Source organism: Oncorhynchus masou, chromosome 23 (genome assembly GCF_036934945.1).
Source record: "Oncorhynchus masou masou isolate Uvic2021 chromosome 23, UVic_Omas_1.1, whole genome shotgun sequence".
NCBI classification, from domain to species: domain Eukaryota; kingdom Metazoa; phylum Chordata; class Actinopteri; order Salmoniformes; family Salmonidae; genus Oncorhynchus; species Oncorhynchus masou.
In genome coordinates, this window is record NC_088234.1 from 44241410 (window position 1) to 44259490 (window position 18081).

Below are 18081 nucleotides of genomic sequence, written 5' to 3' on the forward strand. Positions count from 1 at the left end.
CATCCCTTAACCCCGGGGGCCGTTTTAACATGGTCCTGTTCTTTGTTTTATGAGCTTAATTTACAAGCAAGCTAATAATAACTTGGTTTAACGAGCTACGGTAATTAGCAATGTAGGTATCACAGCACCGTTAGCGCATGTTCTCCAGACTCGCTCTTCTTCTCTTCGCTCGCTGCCTAGCAACAGCTCATTTCCTCCATCTTTCTGGGTGTTAGGACCCAAAAATATACTCCCTCAACTCCCCCATAAAACTGTGTTATACAGTGATGATGTAATCTGTGTTCAACATAACCAGCGGGTTACGGTCTCACACCAAGGACGAGGATTAACCAGACAGTGATTTTATTCAATTCACTAGGTCTATGCAGTATTTATAACCAGCACAGGACCTTACAGTGATGAGAAGAACATTGTTTGTCAGCCCTACATCTGTTCTCACACCACTTGCCACAGGAACATGAGAAGGGGAGTATGAGTCAAGGAACAGATATTTAGAAAACCCGATAGCGTTATGAGAGTGGATCACACTTTCTCATGTTATCACACACACTCGTGTGTGTGTGTGTGTGTGTGTGTGTGTGTGTGTGTGTGTGTGTGTGTGTGTGTGTGTGTGTGTGTGTGTGTGTGTGTGTGACTAAATGTGTGTAGGATGTGTATGTAATGTATGTGACGTGTGTGTGTGTGTGATACATTATGAAAGCCAGTGTGGTATGACTCATCCCCAGGGCTAGTTGGATGAGTGTATTTTTGGATGGGTAGTGATGGCTAGGTTGGGAAGCCAGTGGATCTGAGCTGAGCTGTGTAGCCTTCCCTGCACTGCCTTCTTCCTGACTCTGCTGTTAAATGATTCTCACCACCACTCTCAACATCCTCCACATTCCAGCACCTCTGCTCCTCTCCTCTGCTTGGCCTGCTGCTTTGCTGTGAGTCAGTTGGCTACACATAGGTCTCTTCTCACTGAACCGGCTGCTCTCTTCCTCCTCATACTCTCTGTCTCTTTCTCTTGTTCTTCTACTCACACACGTACACACACATTCACAGACAGATACAGACACTCGTGTACAAACACACAGTCAAGGACAATGACTTAATCTCATAGAATTAACTGTGTTCCAGTGATCAAATGGCCCTCTCTCTCTTTCCTCCCTCCTTTTCTTCCTCTCTATCTCTCTTCTCTCTCTGTATGGGGGAGGCTGGCAGCTGATTTGATAATGCAAATACATTATTTATAACACTTCGCGCCTTCTTTGGCTCTTTATGGGATTGCCTAGCAACCAGGGAAATATATTCTATTGAGCAAGACCTCTGATAACCAGATAGAAATGAATATAGGAGGAAGGGAGTTGACTTGTTTGCATGTGTTCACCCCTTTCTCTCTCTTTCATTCTCTCTCTTCTCTCTCTCTCTGTTTGTTTTCCCTCCCTCTCTTTCCTTCTCCCATTCCTTCTCTCTCTTTCATTCTCGCTCTCTCTCTCTCTGTTTGTTTTCCCTCTCTCTCTTTCCTTCTCCCATCCCTTTCTCTCTCTTTCATTCTCTCTCTCTCTCTCTCTGTTTGTTTTCCGTCCGTCTCTTTCCTTCTCCCATCCATTTCTCTCTTTCATTCGCTCTTTCTCTCTGTTTGTTTTCCCTCCCTCTCTTTCCTTCTCCCATCCCTTTCTCTCTCTTTCATTCTCTCTCTCTCTGTTTGTTTTCCCTCCCTCTCTTTCCTTCTCCCATCCCTTTCTCTCTCTTTCATTCTCTCTCTCTCTCTGTGTTTGTTTTCCCTCCCTCTCTTTCCTTCTCCCATCCCTTTCTCTCTCTTTATCTGAATGGGTATGCATTTGAGAGATTGGATTCACTTGTGTATTATTGACTGTTGACACAAGGCGTCTCATATCCGTGGCCCGGCCTGGCTGTGTGTCAGATCACGGGCAGGTTAGTCTCCTTCTGATGCACTCTGAGTCTGGCGAGCGAGACTACGGTCATGCGAGCAGGCAGTGGGACAGGGAGGGGGAGATGAAGACCAGTGATAGAGACAGGGCTATTAGGGATAACTAAGGCTACCAGGGATAGGGATTTTAGGGATAGGGCAGGGGTTTTCAAACTTTTCTTGCCCAGGACCCCTGCCCAGGTAAACCGGCGACCCAGGGACCCCCATCAAATGTTAGCAGAAAATATATAATCACATCTTTTCTCATCATCTGGTGAATGATCATGGTAAGTAGAAGTAATCAACGTTTTAAAATGAATACTTTTGGTCGACAGATTCCTTATCTTGACCTCCCCACAGTTCATTGGAAGGAGGGAGTGTAAAACTCTTAACAAAGTATTAAGTAGAAAGGTACCATGGTAGCGTAGAGAAAAGTTTTGAAGCTAATTTCCTGCACTTCTATGCATTTTGCCATGGCTAATTCCTCTACTCAAACATTACAACAAACTCAATAGACATGTGGCCTGAATACCTGTTTTTTTAGAATTTTTTAATTATTTATTATTTGATTGTTAGTTATCAAACATTTTATTATTTCAAAAGATATACTTGTCACGATGTACCAAGGTGGGTGGAATCAGGAGCAGAGAGCAGGTTTCAGTGATTTGACAGTTTATTCTCCGATGCACAAAAGACGACGGTCAACCCAACACACAGGGTGAATAATCCAACACAGGATCATAATAGACCGGAGAATAAAAACACAAGTACTCCACCAAATGACATGAAGACAAAAACAATCCCGCACAAAACAAGGGCGGGACAACCTACTACATATAAGGACACTAATTAACTAAAATAAACACAGGTGAAACCAATCAGACAAAACCAACAGACAAACGAAAAAGGGATCGGTATTGGCTAGTAAAGGGATCGGTATTGGCTAGTAGGACGGTGACGACGACCGCCGAGCACCGCCCGAACAGGCAGGAGAGCCAACCTCGGCGGAAGTCGTGACATAGGACCGCAGAAACCTGCCCACATCCTGATTTACGCGCTCCACCTGCCCATGGTAACCTAACACACACTCAAAAGGGGACAAGTTAGTTGAGGAGTGGCGTAGGGAGTTCTGAGCTAGTTCAGCCCAGGGAACACCTTGCCCACTCACCAGGCCGGTACTGGCAATAGGAAGTTAGAAACCGGCCCATGAACCTGCCCATTGCTCTCGGGGTGAAAAAACCTGAGGTTAAGCTGACCGAGACCCCCAGTCTCTCCATAAACGCCCTCCACACTCTGGACGTGAATTGGTGACCCCGATCAGAAACAATGTCCTCAGGCACCCCATAGTGCCGGAAGACATGGGTAAACAAGGCCTCTGCAGTCTGCAGGGCCGTAGGGAGACCGGGCAACGGGATGAGATGACAGGACTTAGAAAACCGATCCACAACGACCAGGACCTTAGTACTTCCCTGGGATGGGGGAAGGTCGGTAAGAAAATCCACCGATAAGTGTGTCCACGGCCGTTGTGGAATGGGGAGGGGTTGTAATTTCCCTCTAGGCAGGTGCCGAGGAGCCTTGCTCTGAGCACACACTGAGCAGGAGGAGACATAAAATCTCACGTCTTTAGCCAGCGTGGGCCACCAGTATCTCCCTCTCAGACTCCGCACTGTCCTCTCGATGCCCGGATGACCCGAGGAGGGGAGAGTATGAGCCCACCGGATCAGCTTGTCCCGGACCCCCCTCGGGACGTACTGAGTCCCCACTGGACAGTTTGGGGGGGGCAGGCTCTGACCGTGAGTCCTCTTCTATCTCCGCGTCCACCTCCCATACCACCGGTGCCACGAGACATGACGGTGAAATGATGGGAGTTGGCTCAACGGACCACTCCTTGGTATCATAGAGGCGGGACAGAGCGTCGGCTTTGGTGTTTTGGGAGCCTGGCCGGTATGAGAGGGTAAACCGGAACCTGGTAAAAAACATGGCCCATCTAGCCTGACGTGGATTTAGTCTCCTCGCTGCCCGGATATACTCGAGATTACGATGGTCAGTCCAGATGAGAAAAGGTTGTTTAGCCCCCTCAAGCCAATGTCTCCACACCTTCAGAGCCTTAACTACAGCTAACAACTCCCGGTCCCCCACATCATAGTTTTGCTCCGCTGCGCTGAGCTTGCTCGAAAAGAAGGCACACGGACGGAGCTTGGGTGGCACGCCCGAGCGCTGGGACAGCACGGCTCCAACCCCAGCCTCGGACGCATCCACCTCCACTATGAACGCTAAAGAGGGGTCCGGATGCGCCAACACGGGCACATTGGTGAACAGCTCCTTCAAACGACTGAAAGCTCTGCCCGCCTCTGCTGACCAACGCAAGCGCACCGGTCCTCCCTTCAGCAGTGAGGTGATGGGAGCAGCCACCTGACCAAAACCCCGGATAAACCTCCTGTAGTAATTGGCAAACCCTAAAAACCGCTGCACTTCTTTCACCGTGGTCGGAGTTGGCCAATTACGCACGGCTGTAATGCGGTCATCCTCCATCACCACCCCGGACGTGGAAATACGATACCCCAGGAAGGAAACGGACTGTTTGAAAAACTCACATTTCTCCGCCTAGCAATACAGGTCATGCTCCAGCAGTCACCCAAGTACCTTACGCACCAGAGACACATGCGCCGCGCGTGTGGCAGAATAGATCAAGATGTCATCGATATACACTACCACTCCCTGCCCGAGCAGGTCTCGGAGAATCTCATCTACGAAGGATTGGAAGACGGCTGGAGCATTCTTCAACCCGTAAGGCATGACGCGGTACTCATAATGACCAGATGTAGTACTAAATGCGGTTTTCCACTCATCTCCTCTCCGGATACGCACCAGATTATACGCGCTCCCAGGTCCAGTTTTGTGAAGAAGCGCGCCCCGTGAAATGATTCCATCGCTGTAGTGATGAGAGGTAGTGGGTAACTAAACCCCACTGTGATGGAATTTAGACCTCTATAGTCAACGCACGGACGCAGACCTCCATCCTTCTTCTTCACAAAAAAGAAGCTTGAGGAGACGGGTGATGCGGAGGGCCGAATGTACCCCTGTCCCAGTGATTCGGCAACATATGTATCCATCGCTACCGTCTCCTCCTGGGATAATGGATACACATGACTCCTAGGAAGTGCAGCATTCTCCAGAAGGTTTATCACGCAGTCCTCTCGACAATGGGGTGGTAATTGGGTCTCCCTCTTTTTACTGAATGCGATAGCCAAATCGGCATATTCAGAGGGAATGCGCACGGTGGAAACTTGGTCTGGACTCCCCACCGTAGTCGCACCAACGGCAACTCCTATACACCTACCTGAACACTCCTCTGACCACCCCCTAAGAGCCCCCTGTTGCCAGGAAATCGCCGGGTTGTGTTTAGCTAACCAGGGAACCGCCAACACCACTGGAAACGCAGGTGAATCTATAAGGAACAGACTAATCTGCTCCTTATGATCCCCCTGCGTTACCATGTCCAGCGGCACCGTAGCCTCCCTAATTACTCCTGACCCTAATGGTCGGCTATCTAAGGAGTGCACGGGGAAAGGTAGGTCTAACAACACCAGGGGAATCCCTAGCCTTAACGCAAGCCCACGATCCATGAAATTCCCAGCTGCGCCTGAATCGACTAGCGCCTTATGCTGTAGAGAGGGGAAAAAAACAGGGAAAGAAGTCAACACATACACATGACCGACAGGAAGCTCTGGGTGAGCCTGGTGCTTACTCACCTGGGGTGATCGAACAGTGCTCCGCCTGCCCTCCCGACTCCCAGAAGAGTTCCTCCAGCACCGGTCGGATGTGTGCCCTCGTCGACCACAACTGGTGCAGGAGGACACTCCTCCTCTGGTCCCCCTCGAAGCCGCTCCTCCTAAATCCATAGGGATAGGGGCAGGAGGGCTGGGAAGTGGAAACGACAGGGCCTGATCCGAACGCCCGCGGGCAGCCAGCAGGTTGTCGAGACGGATAGCCAAATCAATGAGTTCCTCCAGTGTGAATGTGGTGTCCCGACATGCCAGCTCCCTGCGGACGTCCTCCCTGAGACTGCATCTGAAATGGTCGATCAAGGCCCTGTCGTTCCATCCTGCTCCTGCGGCCAAGGTCCTGAACTCCAGAGCAAAGTCCTGTACACTCCTCGTCTCCTGACACAGGTGGAACAGCCGTTCACCCGCCGCCCGACCCTCTGGTGGATGGTCAAAAACAGCTCGGAATCGGCGGGTGAACTCTGGGTAATGATCCCTCGCCGAGTCCGGACCATTCCACACTGCGTTGGCCCACTCGAGGGGTCGCCCAGTCAAGCAGGAGACGAGGGCACTCACGCTCTCTTCTCTGGAGGGAGCAGGACGCACGGTAGCCAGGTATAGTTCTAGTTGAAGGAGGAAACCCTGGCACCCAGCCGCCGCTCCGTCATACTCCCGTGGGAGCGTCAGCCGAAGAGCCCCGGAGCCAGATGTGGTCGCAGAAACAGGAGGTGCTGGAGAAGGGGTTGCTGGAGATGAGGTGGGAAGGCCACTCCTCTCCCATCGATCCATCTTCTCCATCATTTGGTCCATGGCAGAACCAATCCTGTGAATCACGCTGGTGTGATGGAGGACCCTCTCTTCCATCGATGGGAGAGGAGACGCGGCTGCTCTTGCTGATTCCATGGCGGGTGCGGGATTCTGTCACGATGTACCAAGGTGGGTGGAATCAGGCGCAGAGAGCAGGTTTTAGTGATTTGACAGTTTATTCTCCGATGCACAAAAGACGACGGTCAACCCAACACACAGGGTGAATAATCCAACACAGGATCATAATAGACCGGAGAATAAAAACACAAGTACTCCACCAAATGACATGAAGACAAAAACAATCCCGCACGAAACAAGGGCGGGACAACCTACTACATATAAGGACACTAATTAACTAAAATACACACAGGTGAAACCAATCAGACAAAAGCAACAGACAAACGAAAAAGGGATCGGTAGTGGCTAGTTGGACGTTGACGACGACCGCCGAGCACCGCCCGAACAGGCAGGAGAGCCAACCTCGGTGGAAGTCGTGACAATACTGTACACTACCGTTCAAAAGTCACTCAGAAATGTCCTTGTTGTTTTGAAAGAAAAGACATTTTTTTGTCCATTAAAATAACATCAAATTGATCAGAAATACAGTGTAGACATTGTTAATGTTGTAAATGACTATTGTAGCTGGAAACGGCTGATTTTTAATGGAATATCTACATAGGTGTACAGAGGCCCATTATCCACAACCATCACTCCTGTGTTCCAATGGCACATTGTGTTAGTTAATCCAAGTTGATCATTTTAAAAGGCTAATTGATCATTAGAAAACCTATTTGCAATTATGTTAGCACAGCTGAAAACTGTTGTCCTGATTAAAAAAGCAATAAAACTGACCTTATTTAGATTAGTTGAGTATCTGGAGCATCAGCATTTGTGGGTTCGATTACAGGCTCAAAATGGCCAGAAACAAAGAACTCTCTTCTGAAACTCGTTAGTCTATTCTTGTTCTGAGAAATGCTATTCCATGTGAGAAATTGCCAAGAAACTGAAGATCTGGTACAACGCTGTGAATTACTCCCTTCACAGAACAGCGCAAACTGTCTCTAACCAGGATAGAAAGAGGAGTGGGAGGCCCCAGTGCACAACTGAGCAAGAGGACAAGTACATTAGAGTGTCTAGTTTGAGAAACAGACACCTCACAAGTCCTCAACTGGCAGCTTCATTAAATAGTACTCGCAAAACACCAGTCTCAACGTCAACAGTGAAGAGGCGACTTCGGGATGCTGGTCTTCTCGGCAGAGTTGCAAAGAAAAAGCTATATCTCAGACTGGCCAATAAAAATAAAATATTAAGATGGGCAAAATAACTCACTGGACAGAGGAACTCTGCCAGCATTGCTGAGTCGCCTCTTCAGTGTTGAAACTGGTGTTTTGTGGGTGCTATTTAATGAAGCAAGCATTTTTGGGAAATTATATTAATTTATAGAAATACAATTAGGGCTGTGACAGTCATGGAACTTTGAATGCCCGGTAGTCCTGTCTTCAGTCAGCTGTTCTTTCCACGCACACACACACAAATGGTTGCTTCTGCCAGGAATCTGACACTTGGTCGCAAGTGGATCTTCCAGCAAGACAATAACCCCAAGCACTAATCAAAATCTACAAAGAAATTGTTAATTGACCACAAAGTCAACATTTTGCAATGGCCATCTTACTCTCCAGGCTTGAACCCCATTGATAACCTGTGGTTTGAATAGAAAAAGGAAGTCCATAAATTATGATATATATTTTTTACATTTAACCTTTATTTAATTAGGCAAGTCAGTTATGAATAAATTCTTATTTACAATGATGGCCTGCACCGGCCAAACCCGGATGACACTGGGCCAATTGTCCACCGCCCTATGGAACTCCCAATCACGGCCGGTTGTGATACAGCTTGGAATTGAACCAGGGCATCTGCAGTGACTCCTCAATCAGTGCCTTAGACCACTGCGCCACTCAGGAGCCCCAAAAGAGCTGACGATGAGTCAAAATTAAATGTGGAGTATAAATTCAAACACTTTTGAGATTTTGAGTAGGCTACAGCCTGATATTTGTCTCAGCCATCATCACATGCTACCACTGGGATCAATGCGGAGCAAATGTTTGGAATGCATATTAGGAACTCCATCACTCCTTCTCTTCAATTCTCCTCAACCCTGCATTGGTCAATTATCACCCCTGCTCAAGTCAAGCCTCACTTCTCTTTTTCACCCTTCACGATTGCACTCATTTATTCGCAATGAGCCTTTCCATTGGCCCAAATACATGCTAAGAGCCGACAACAACAACAACACATGTGGAGGTATACATTTGGGAAAATGTAGCTAGCTTATCTATCTAGGATTCAATTAATTTAAATGACAATGTTGCTAGATAATATGGATATTGTTAGCACTCCACTGGCCACATGTAAACACAACCACCCCACTTCCTGGATCTGGGCTAACCTATTGCAATCTTAGAATGCTGGTACACCGCCAAAGCCTAATATGGCAAAATAACATGGGTTGGTTTAATCAGTTAAAGCAATCCGTGCCCATTTCAACATATTTCCCAAAATGTAAGCAAATGAATTGGGTATAACTCATTGATCCTGCTTTGTAACTAGACCTACTCCATCTAGTTGGGGTGCTAGCTAGCCTGTATATAAAATAACTTGGCTCGCTTGCAAGTGAAGTCCTCTAGTTTGTGTATGTAAACATGTCATTTCCCTAAGCTATTGTTGCTAGTATCTTTGAAGATAATGTAATCATTATGATGATAAATGATAATTGCTGGCTGGCTCTTTGAATTGACATGTCTCTTTGGCCAATAGACATGCTCATTGTGATTTAGAAAGAAAGAGAAAAAGAATGTGGTGTAATGCAAAGGTGATAACTGACTGATGCACGGATGAGAGGGGTGAGGCAGAGGTTTGATGCCTGACCAATGCAGGGGTGAGGCTTGAGGAGGAGGGGTGACACTTGACTAGTGCGGGGTTAACGAGGCTAGGTAAGGGGTGAGGTCTGATGAGGAGGAATGTTCCTAATATGTATTCCGCACACTGTTGATTTCACCAACACCTCATCCGAGTCCATGTGGTTCCTCCTAAAAATACTCGATCTGTGGCACAACCTCATCAAGGTCCTCTTCAAGCTCTTCAGAAAGTCAGGCAATTAATCATGAAATATCATGAAATATAACTGCAACTTTATTCTCACAATTTTGGCTTTATTCTAAAAAAAAAAATGTTTAAAGGACTTTATTCTAGAAATTAAATTTAAATCAAAATATTTCAAGTTTATTCTCAAAGTTTAATTTATACTAATTTATAAGTTCAGCCAAAGGGGTCAATTTAGCCACCCTTGTTTCTAGACAACCATACACAAAATATATAGTTTGAACAAATATTTATGAAGCGGTGATTATTTCATGGAGTCTGTGAAGGTAGAAACCACATGGGAAAAGTGGTAAGCAAGTTAGGCCCAAAATATGGATTTTCGCCAAGTCAAATGAATGAATTGTATTAGAGTTTAAAAATGCAGAGTTTCATCTCAGCCTATGCTGCCCTTCAGCCCCTAGACTTTTTGGCCCTGACGGAGACATGGATCACCACAGAGAACACTGCTACTCCAGCTACTCTCTCTTCATCTGACTATGTGTTCTCTCAAAGTTTGAATGCATCTGGTGGCACAGGGCTACTCATTTATCCTAAATGGAGATCCTTTTTTCTCCCTCACTCACCTGTCCATCTCCTCATTTGCACTCCAAGCTATCACTGTCCCTTGTCCACTCAAGCTTAACATTGTTGTTATCTATTGCCCACCAGGTGCCATTAGAGAGTTCCTCAATGAGCTTTACACCTTGATAAGCACATTTCCTGATGATGGCTCACCACTTATTGTGGTGAGCCAGACTTCAACCTCCCAACGTCTGCCTTCGAATAATTTCTTTCCACCCCTTTCCTCTTTTGACCTAATCCTTTCCCTGTCCCCTCCCACTCACAAGGCAGGCAATGTGCTTTACCTCATCTCTGCTACTATTCTCACTGCAACTCCCTTGATCACTACTTGGTTTCCTTTTCTGTCTCCCTCTCCTCCAATCCTACCCACTTAGACTCTGTCCAGGTGTTCATGCGCCGTCGCAATCTTCACTCTCTCTCCCACTACTCTCTCCTCTTCTAGCCTATCATCTCTCCCTTCTGCTAAATCCCTAGTCTCCTGATTGTGCCTCTTCAATTGTGCCTCGCCTGATTGTGCCTCTTCAAACCTACTAACCTGCCTATGACTCTCACTGTCCCCTTTCCCCCTGGCCGGCTCAGCCCTATCCTCTTGATTCCTGGATTCCTGGCTTTTGAACCTTGCTTGCTAACAGAACAGGGCTGCAGGCATCTGAAAATGGAGGAAAATTCTTTCAATCACTCCCATCTACGATCTCTTCCTCTGTACCTGCTGCGAAATCCACTTTCTTTCACTATACATTTCAAGCTTCTGCCTCTAACCCTAGGAAACTATATTCCACCTTACCTTAATCCTCCACCCCATCCCCCTCACTCCTTCCTCTCTGTGAGCGACTTTGTCAACCACTTTGAAAGGAAAGTTGACGACATCCGCTTCTCATTCACTCCACCTATTGCGTCCACTGGTACCACTCACATATCATTACCCTATGCCTTGAGCTCTTTTTCCTCTCCAGATGAAATCCTGCGACTAGTGATGTCCGGCCGCCCGACAACCTGGTTGCTCGACCCCATCCCCTCCTCCCTTCTCCAGACCATCTCTGGAGACCTTCTCTCTTCCCTCATCAACTCATCCCTTACCACTGGCTGCATCCCCTCTGACTCTAAAATGGCCAGAGTCACTCGCCTCTTCGAGAAAACAACACTCGACTACTCTGACATCAAAACTACTAACTGGTTTCCCTTTCTTTTCTTTCCAAAACACTTGAGCGTGCTCTCTCTGACAAACTCTCTCAGAATGATCTTATTGACCTTAACCAGTCAGGCTTCAAGACTGGTCACTCAACTGAAACTGCTCTCCTTTGTCACAGTGGCTATTCACACTGCCAAGACTGACTCTGTCTCCTCTGTTGTCATCCTCCTAGACCAGTCTGCAGCCTTCAACACTGTGAACCATCAGATCCTCCACTCCACCCTCTCAGGGCTTGGCATTTCGTGCTCTGCACACTCTTGGATTTTAGCCTACCTGGCAGGTCACTCTTACCAGGTGACGCGGAGAGGATGTGTCTGCACCACATGCTCTCACTACTGGTGTCCCCCAGGGCTCAGTTCTAGGCCCTCTCCTCTTCTCTCTATGCAGCAAGTCACTCGGCTCGGTCATATTCTCACATGGTCTCTCCTACATTGCTGTGCGGATGATATTCAACTTCTTTTCACCCCCCTCCCCCTTCTGACACCTCGGTGGCGACAAGCATCTCTGCATGCCTGGCAGATATCTCAGCTTGGATGTCATCCCACCAGCTCAAACTCAATCTCAGCAAGACAGAGCTGCTCTTCCTCCCGGAGAAGGTCTGCCCGCTCCAAGACCTCTCCATCACGCTTGGCAACTCCACAGTGTCCCCCTCTCACAGTACACCCAGAGTACAAGAACCTTGGCATGACCCTGGAAAACATCCTGTCATTCTCTGCAAACATTAAAGCAGTGACTCACCCCTGCAGGTTTATGCTCTAGTACAGCTGTCATCAACTAGATTCAGTCGCGGTCCGACTTTTCATTGAGAGGATTGGTTGAGGGGTCGGAACATAATTACAAATAATTTATTTCATAAACAAGGACATTTCTAAGTGACCCCAAACCTTTGAACAGTAGTGTATATGTGATCTTATACAAATGTGGGAAAGGTTTGAAATGATTATGTTTTAGTCAAATATTACATCTGTTTGGGCTTCTTGCGGTAAATTTGCAGCGGTCAAACACCAGTCTCAACGTCAACAACAAAGAGGCGACTCCGGGATGCTGGCCTTATAGGCAGAGTTCCTCTGTCCAATGTCTGTGTTCTTTTGTCTGTGTTTTGCGGGTACTATTTAATGAAGCTGCCAGTTGAGGACTTGTGAGGCGTCTGTTTCTCAAACTAGACACTCTAATGTACTTGTCATCTTGCTCAGTTGTGCACTGGGGCACTCCTCTTTCTATTCTGGTTAGGGCCAGTTTGTGATGTTCTGTGAAGGGAGTAGTACACATCGTTGTACCAGATCTTCAGTTTCTTGGCAATTTCTCGTATGGAAAAGTCTTAATTTCTCAGAATAAGAATAGACTGACAAGTTTCAGAAGAAAGTTCTTTGTTTCTGGCCATTTTGAGCCTGTATTCGAACCCACAAATGCTGATGCTCCAGATACTCAACTAGTCTAAAGAAGTTGTATTGCTTCTTTAATCAGAACAACAGTTTTCAGCTGTGCTAACATAATTGTGAAAGGGTTTTCTAATGATCAATTAGCCTTTTAAAATTATGAACTTCGATTAGCTAACAACAACATACCATTGGAACACAGGGGTGATGGTGTCATGTCTTATTATGTCTGTTCCTGTCCTTTCTCTTCACTCTGTCTCTCTCTGCTGGTCTTATTAGGTTACCTTCTCTTTCTCTCCTTCTCCAGCTGTTCCTCATCTCCTCTAACTAGCTCATTCACCCTTTCCCCACCTGTTCCCTTTTTCCCTCTGATTAGGTCTCTATTTCTCTCTGTTCCTGCTACTTTCGGTGTCAGATTCTCGTTTGTGTTTCTCATGCCAGAAGCAAGCTATCGTCTCGTTTGCTTCCACCTAGTCCTATCCTGTCGGAGTCTGCCTGGCAGGTGCATCCTGCACTCTACTAACTATCTTTTGTTCCATTGACAGCGTCGGAAGAGGATCTATGCCATTCCTTTTTTTTCATTAAAGAACTCTGTTTCTGTTAAAACCGCTTTTGGGTCTTCACTCAAGTACATAACAGAAGAATCTGACCAAGAATGGACCCAGCGGCTCCGGACCCTTTTCACTCCGCCGTCGAGATCCAGGGAGCGATGCTAGGCAGACACGAGGAGGAATTGTCTGCTGCTCGACATGCCGTTGAGACCCTGGCCGTCCAAGTCTCCGACCTCACAAGACAGGTTCACCAACTCCACCTCGATCCACCGCCCACTTCCAGGGTTTCCGAGTCTCCGGAGCCCAGGATCAATAACCCGCCGTGTTACTCTGGGGAGCCCACTGAGTGCCGCTCATTCCTCACTCAGTGTGATGTGGTGTTCTCTCTCCAGCCCAACACTTACTCCAGGAGCACAGCCCGCATCGCCTACGTCATTTCTCTCCTTACCGGACGGGCGCGTGAGTGGGGCACGGCAATCTGGGAGGCGAGGGCTGAGTGTATTAACCAGTATCAGGACTTTAAGGAGGAGATGATACGGGTTTTTGACCGTTCTGTTTTTGGGGAGGAGGCTTCCAGGGCCCTGTCTTCCCTATGTCAGGGGAATCGATCCATAACGGATTATTCTATTGAGTTTCGCACTCTCGCTGCCTCTAGTGACTGGAACGAGCCGGCTTTGCTCGCTCGTTTTCTGGAGGGTCTCCTCGCCGAGGTTAAGGATGAGATTCTCTCCCGGGAGGTTCCTTCCAGCCTGGACTCATTAATAGCTCTCGCTATTCGCATAGAGCGACGGTTTGATCTTCTTCGTCGCCGAGCTCGTGGAAGGGAGCTCGCGTTCTCCGTTGCCCCCCTCTCCGCATCACTGCCACCTGCTGCATCACTGCCACCCTCCTCCGCCGGCTCGGGTGCTGAGCCTATGCAGCTGGGGGGTATCCACATCTCGGCCAAAGAGAAGGAACGGAGAATCACCAACCGCCTCTGTCTCTACTGCGGCTCCGCTGGTCATTTTGTCACCTCATGCCCAGTAAAAGCCAGAGCTCATCAGTAAGAGGAGGGCTACTGGTGAGCGCAACTACTCAGGTCTCTCCTTCAAGATCCTGCACTACCTTTCCGGTCCATCTCCGCTGGACCGGTTCATCTGCTTCCTGCAGTGCCTTGATAGACTCTGGGGCGGAGGGCTGTTTTATGGACGAGACCTGGGCTCGGGAACATGACATTCCTCTCAGACAGTTAAGGGATCCCACGGCCTTGTTCGCTTTAGATGGTAGTTCTCTCCCGAGATTCAGCGTGAGACGCTGCCTTTAACCCTCACTGTCTCTGGTAATCATAGCGAAACCATTTCTTTTTTAATTTTTCGTTCACCTTTTACACCTGTTGTTTTGGGTCATCCCTGGCTAGTTCGCCATAACCCTTCTATTAATTGGTCTAGTAATACTATCCTATCCTGGAATGTTTCTTGTCATGTGACCTGTTTAATGTCTGCTATCCCTCCTGTTTCCTCTGTCTCTTCTTCACAGGAGGAGCCTGGTGATTTGACAGGGGTGCCGGAGGAGTATCACGATCTGCGCACGGTGTTCAGTCGTTCCAAGGCCACTTCTCTCCCTCCACACCGGTCGTATGACTGTAGTATTGATCTCCTTCCGGGAACTACTCCCCCGGGGTAGATTATACTCTCTGTCGGCTCCCGAACGTAAGGCTCTCGAGGATTATTTGTCTGTATCGCTCGACGCCGGTACCATAGTCTCCTCCTCCTCTCTCCCGCCGGAGCGGGGGTTTTTTTTGTTCAGAAGAAGGACGGGTCCCTGCGCCCATGCGTGGATTATCGAGGGCTGAATGACATAACAGTTAAGAATCGTTATCCGCTTCCTCTTATGTCTTCAGCCTTCGAGATCCTGCAGGGAGCCAGGTTTTTCACCAAATTGGACCTTCGTAACGCCTACCATCTCGTGCGCATCAGGGAGGGGGACGAGTGGAAGACGGCGTTTAACACTCCGTTAGGGCACTTTGAATACCGGGTTCTTCCTTTCGGCCTCGTTAACGCTCCAGCTGTCTTTCAGGCACTAGTTAACGACGTCCTGAGAGACATGCTGAACATTTTTGTTTTCGTTTACCTGGACGATATCCTGATTTTTTCACCGTCTCTCCCGATTCATGTTCAGCACGTGTGACGCGTCCTCCAGCGCCTTTTGGAGAACTGTCTTTATGTGAAGGCTGAGAAGTGCACTTTTCATGCCTCCTCTGTCCCTTTTCTCGGTTCCGTTATTTCCGCTGAGGGCATTAAGATGGATCCCGCTAAGGTCCAGGCTGTCATTGATTGGCCCGTTCCTAAGTCACGCGTCGAGCTGCAGCGCTTTCTTGGCTTCGCGAATTTCTATCGTCGTTTCATCCGTAATTTCGGTCAGGTGGCAGCTCCCCTCACAGCCCTTACTTCTGTTAAGACGTGCTTTAAGTGGTCCGTTTCCGCCCAGGGAGCTTTTGATCTTCTCAAGAATCGTTTTACATCCGCACCTATTCTTATTACACCTGACATCTCTAGACAGTTTGTTGTTGAGGTTGACGCGTCAGAGGTGGGCGTGGGAGCCATTCTTTCTCAGCGCTCCCTCTCTGACGGCAAGGTCCATCCTTGCGCGTTTTTCTCTCATCGCTTATCGCCGTCAGAACGTAATTATGATGTTGGTAATCGCGAACTGCTCGCCATCCGCTTAGCCCTAGGCGAATGGCGACAGTGGTTGGAGGGGGCGACCGTTCCTTTTGTCGTTTGGACTGACCATAGGAACCTTGAGTACATCCGTTCAGCCAAGCGACTTAATGCGCGCCAGGCTCGTTGGGCTCTGTTTTTCGCTCGTTTCGAGTTCGTTATTTCTTATCGTCCGGGCTCAAAGAACACCAAGCCTGATGCTTTATCTCATCTCTTCAGTTCTTCTGAGGTCTCCACCGACCCCGAGGGGATTCTCCCTGAGGGGCGTGTTGTCGGGTTGACTGTCTGGGGAATTGAGAGGCAGGTAAAGCAAGCACTCGCTCACACTCCGTCGCCGCGAGCTTGTCCTAGGAACCTTCTGTTCGTTCCCGTTCCTACTCGTCCGGCCGTTCTTCAGTGGGCCCACTCTGCCAAGTTAGCCGGCCACCCCGGCGTTCGGGTACGCTCGCTTCCATTCGCCAGCGTTTCTGGTGGCCCACTCGGGAACGTGACGCGCGTCGATTTGTCGCTGCTTGTTCGGTCTGCGCGCAGACTAAATCTGGGAACTCTCCTCCTGCCGGCCGTCTCAGACCGCTTCCCATTCCCTCTCGACCGTGGTCTCACATCGCTTTAGATTTTATCACCGGACTGCCTTCATCAGCGGGGAAGACAGTTATTCTTACGGTTGTCGATAGATTCTCTAAGGCGGCTCATTTCATTCCTCTCGCTAAGCTCCCTTCTGCTAAGGAGACGGCTCAGATCATTATCGAGAATGTTTTCCGAATTCATGGCCTTCCGTCAGACGTCGTTTCGGACAGAGGCCCGCAGTTCACGTCTCAATTTTGGAGGAGTTTTGCCGTTTGATTGGGGCTTCCGTCAGTCTCTCGTCCGGCTTTCATCCCCAGTCTAACGGTCAAGCCGAACGGGCCAATCAGACTGTTGGTCGCATCTTACGCAGTCTTTCTTTTCGTAACCCTGCGTCTTGGTCAGAACAGCTCCCCTGGGCAGAGTCGCCCACAACTCGCTTCCTTCGTCTGCTACCGGTCTATCTCCTTTTCAGAGTAGCCTCGGGTACCAGCCTCCGCTGTTCTCATCTCAGCTCGCCGAGTCCTGCGTCCCCTCCGCTCAGGCTTTTGTCCAGCGTTGCGAGCGCACCTGGAAGGGGGTCAGGTCGGCACTTTGCCGTAATAGGGCGCAGACTGTGAGGGCCGCTAATAAGCGTAGGACCAAGAGTCCTAGATATTGTTGCGGTCAGAGAGTATGGCTCTCCACTCAGAACCTTCCCCTTAAGACAGCTTCTCGCAAGTTGACCCCGCGGTTCATTGGTCCGTTCCGTATTTCTCAAGTCATTAATCCTGTCGCTGTGCGACTTCTTCTCCCGCGCTATCTTCATCGCGTTCACCCGGTCTTCCATGTCTCCTGTGTTAAGCCCGTTCTTCGCGCCCCCGCTCGTCCCTCCCCCCCCCCATCCTTGTCGAGGCGCACCTATCTACAGGGTTCGTAAGATTTTTGACATGCGTCCTCGGGGCCGTGGTCATCAGTACCTAGTGGATTGGGAGGGTACGGTCCTGAGGAGAGGAGTTGGGTTCCCTCTCGTGACGTGCTGGACCGTTCGCTGATCGATGATTTCCTCCGTTGCCGCCAGGTTTCCTCCTCGAGTGCGCCAGGAGGCGCTCGGTGAGTGGGGGGGTACTGTCATGTCTTATTATGTCTGTTCCTGTCCTTTCTCTTCACTCTGTCTCTCTCTGCTGGTCTTATTAGGTTACCTTCTCTTTCTCTCCTTCTCCAGCTGTTCCTCATCTCCTCTAACTAGCTCATTCACCCTTTCCCCACCTGTTCCCTTTTTTCCCTCTGATTAGGTCTCTATTTCTCTCTCTGTTCCTGCTACTTTCGGTGTCAGATTCTCGTTTGTGTTTCTCATGCCAGAAGCAAGCTATCGTCTCGTTTGCTTCCACCTAGTCCTATCCTGTCGGAGTCTGCCTGGCAGGTGCATCCTGCACTCTACTAACTATCTTTTGTTCCATTGACAGCGTCGGAAGAGGATCTATGCCATTCCTGTTTTTTCATTAAAGAACTCTGTTTCTGTT

At 48.8% G+C, this 18081-nt stretch overlaps 1 protein-coding gene across 2 annotated transcripts in view; it reads left to right on the top strand.

Annotated features, from left to right (window-relative positions):
• The window catches only part of LOC135510884 (tetratricopeptide repeat protein 7A-like), a 57195-nt gene that overhangs the window by 32679 nt on the left and 6435 nt on the right, over positions 1-18081 (top strand). The window lies entirely within an intron of this gene.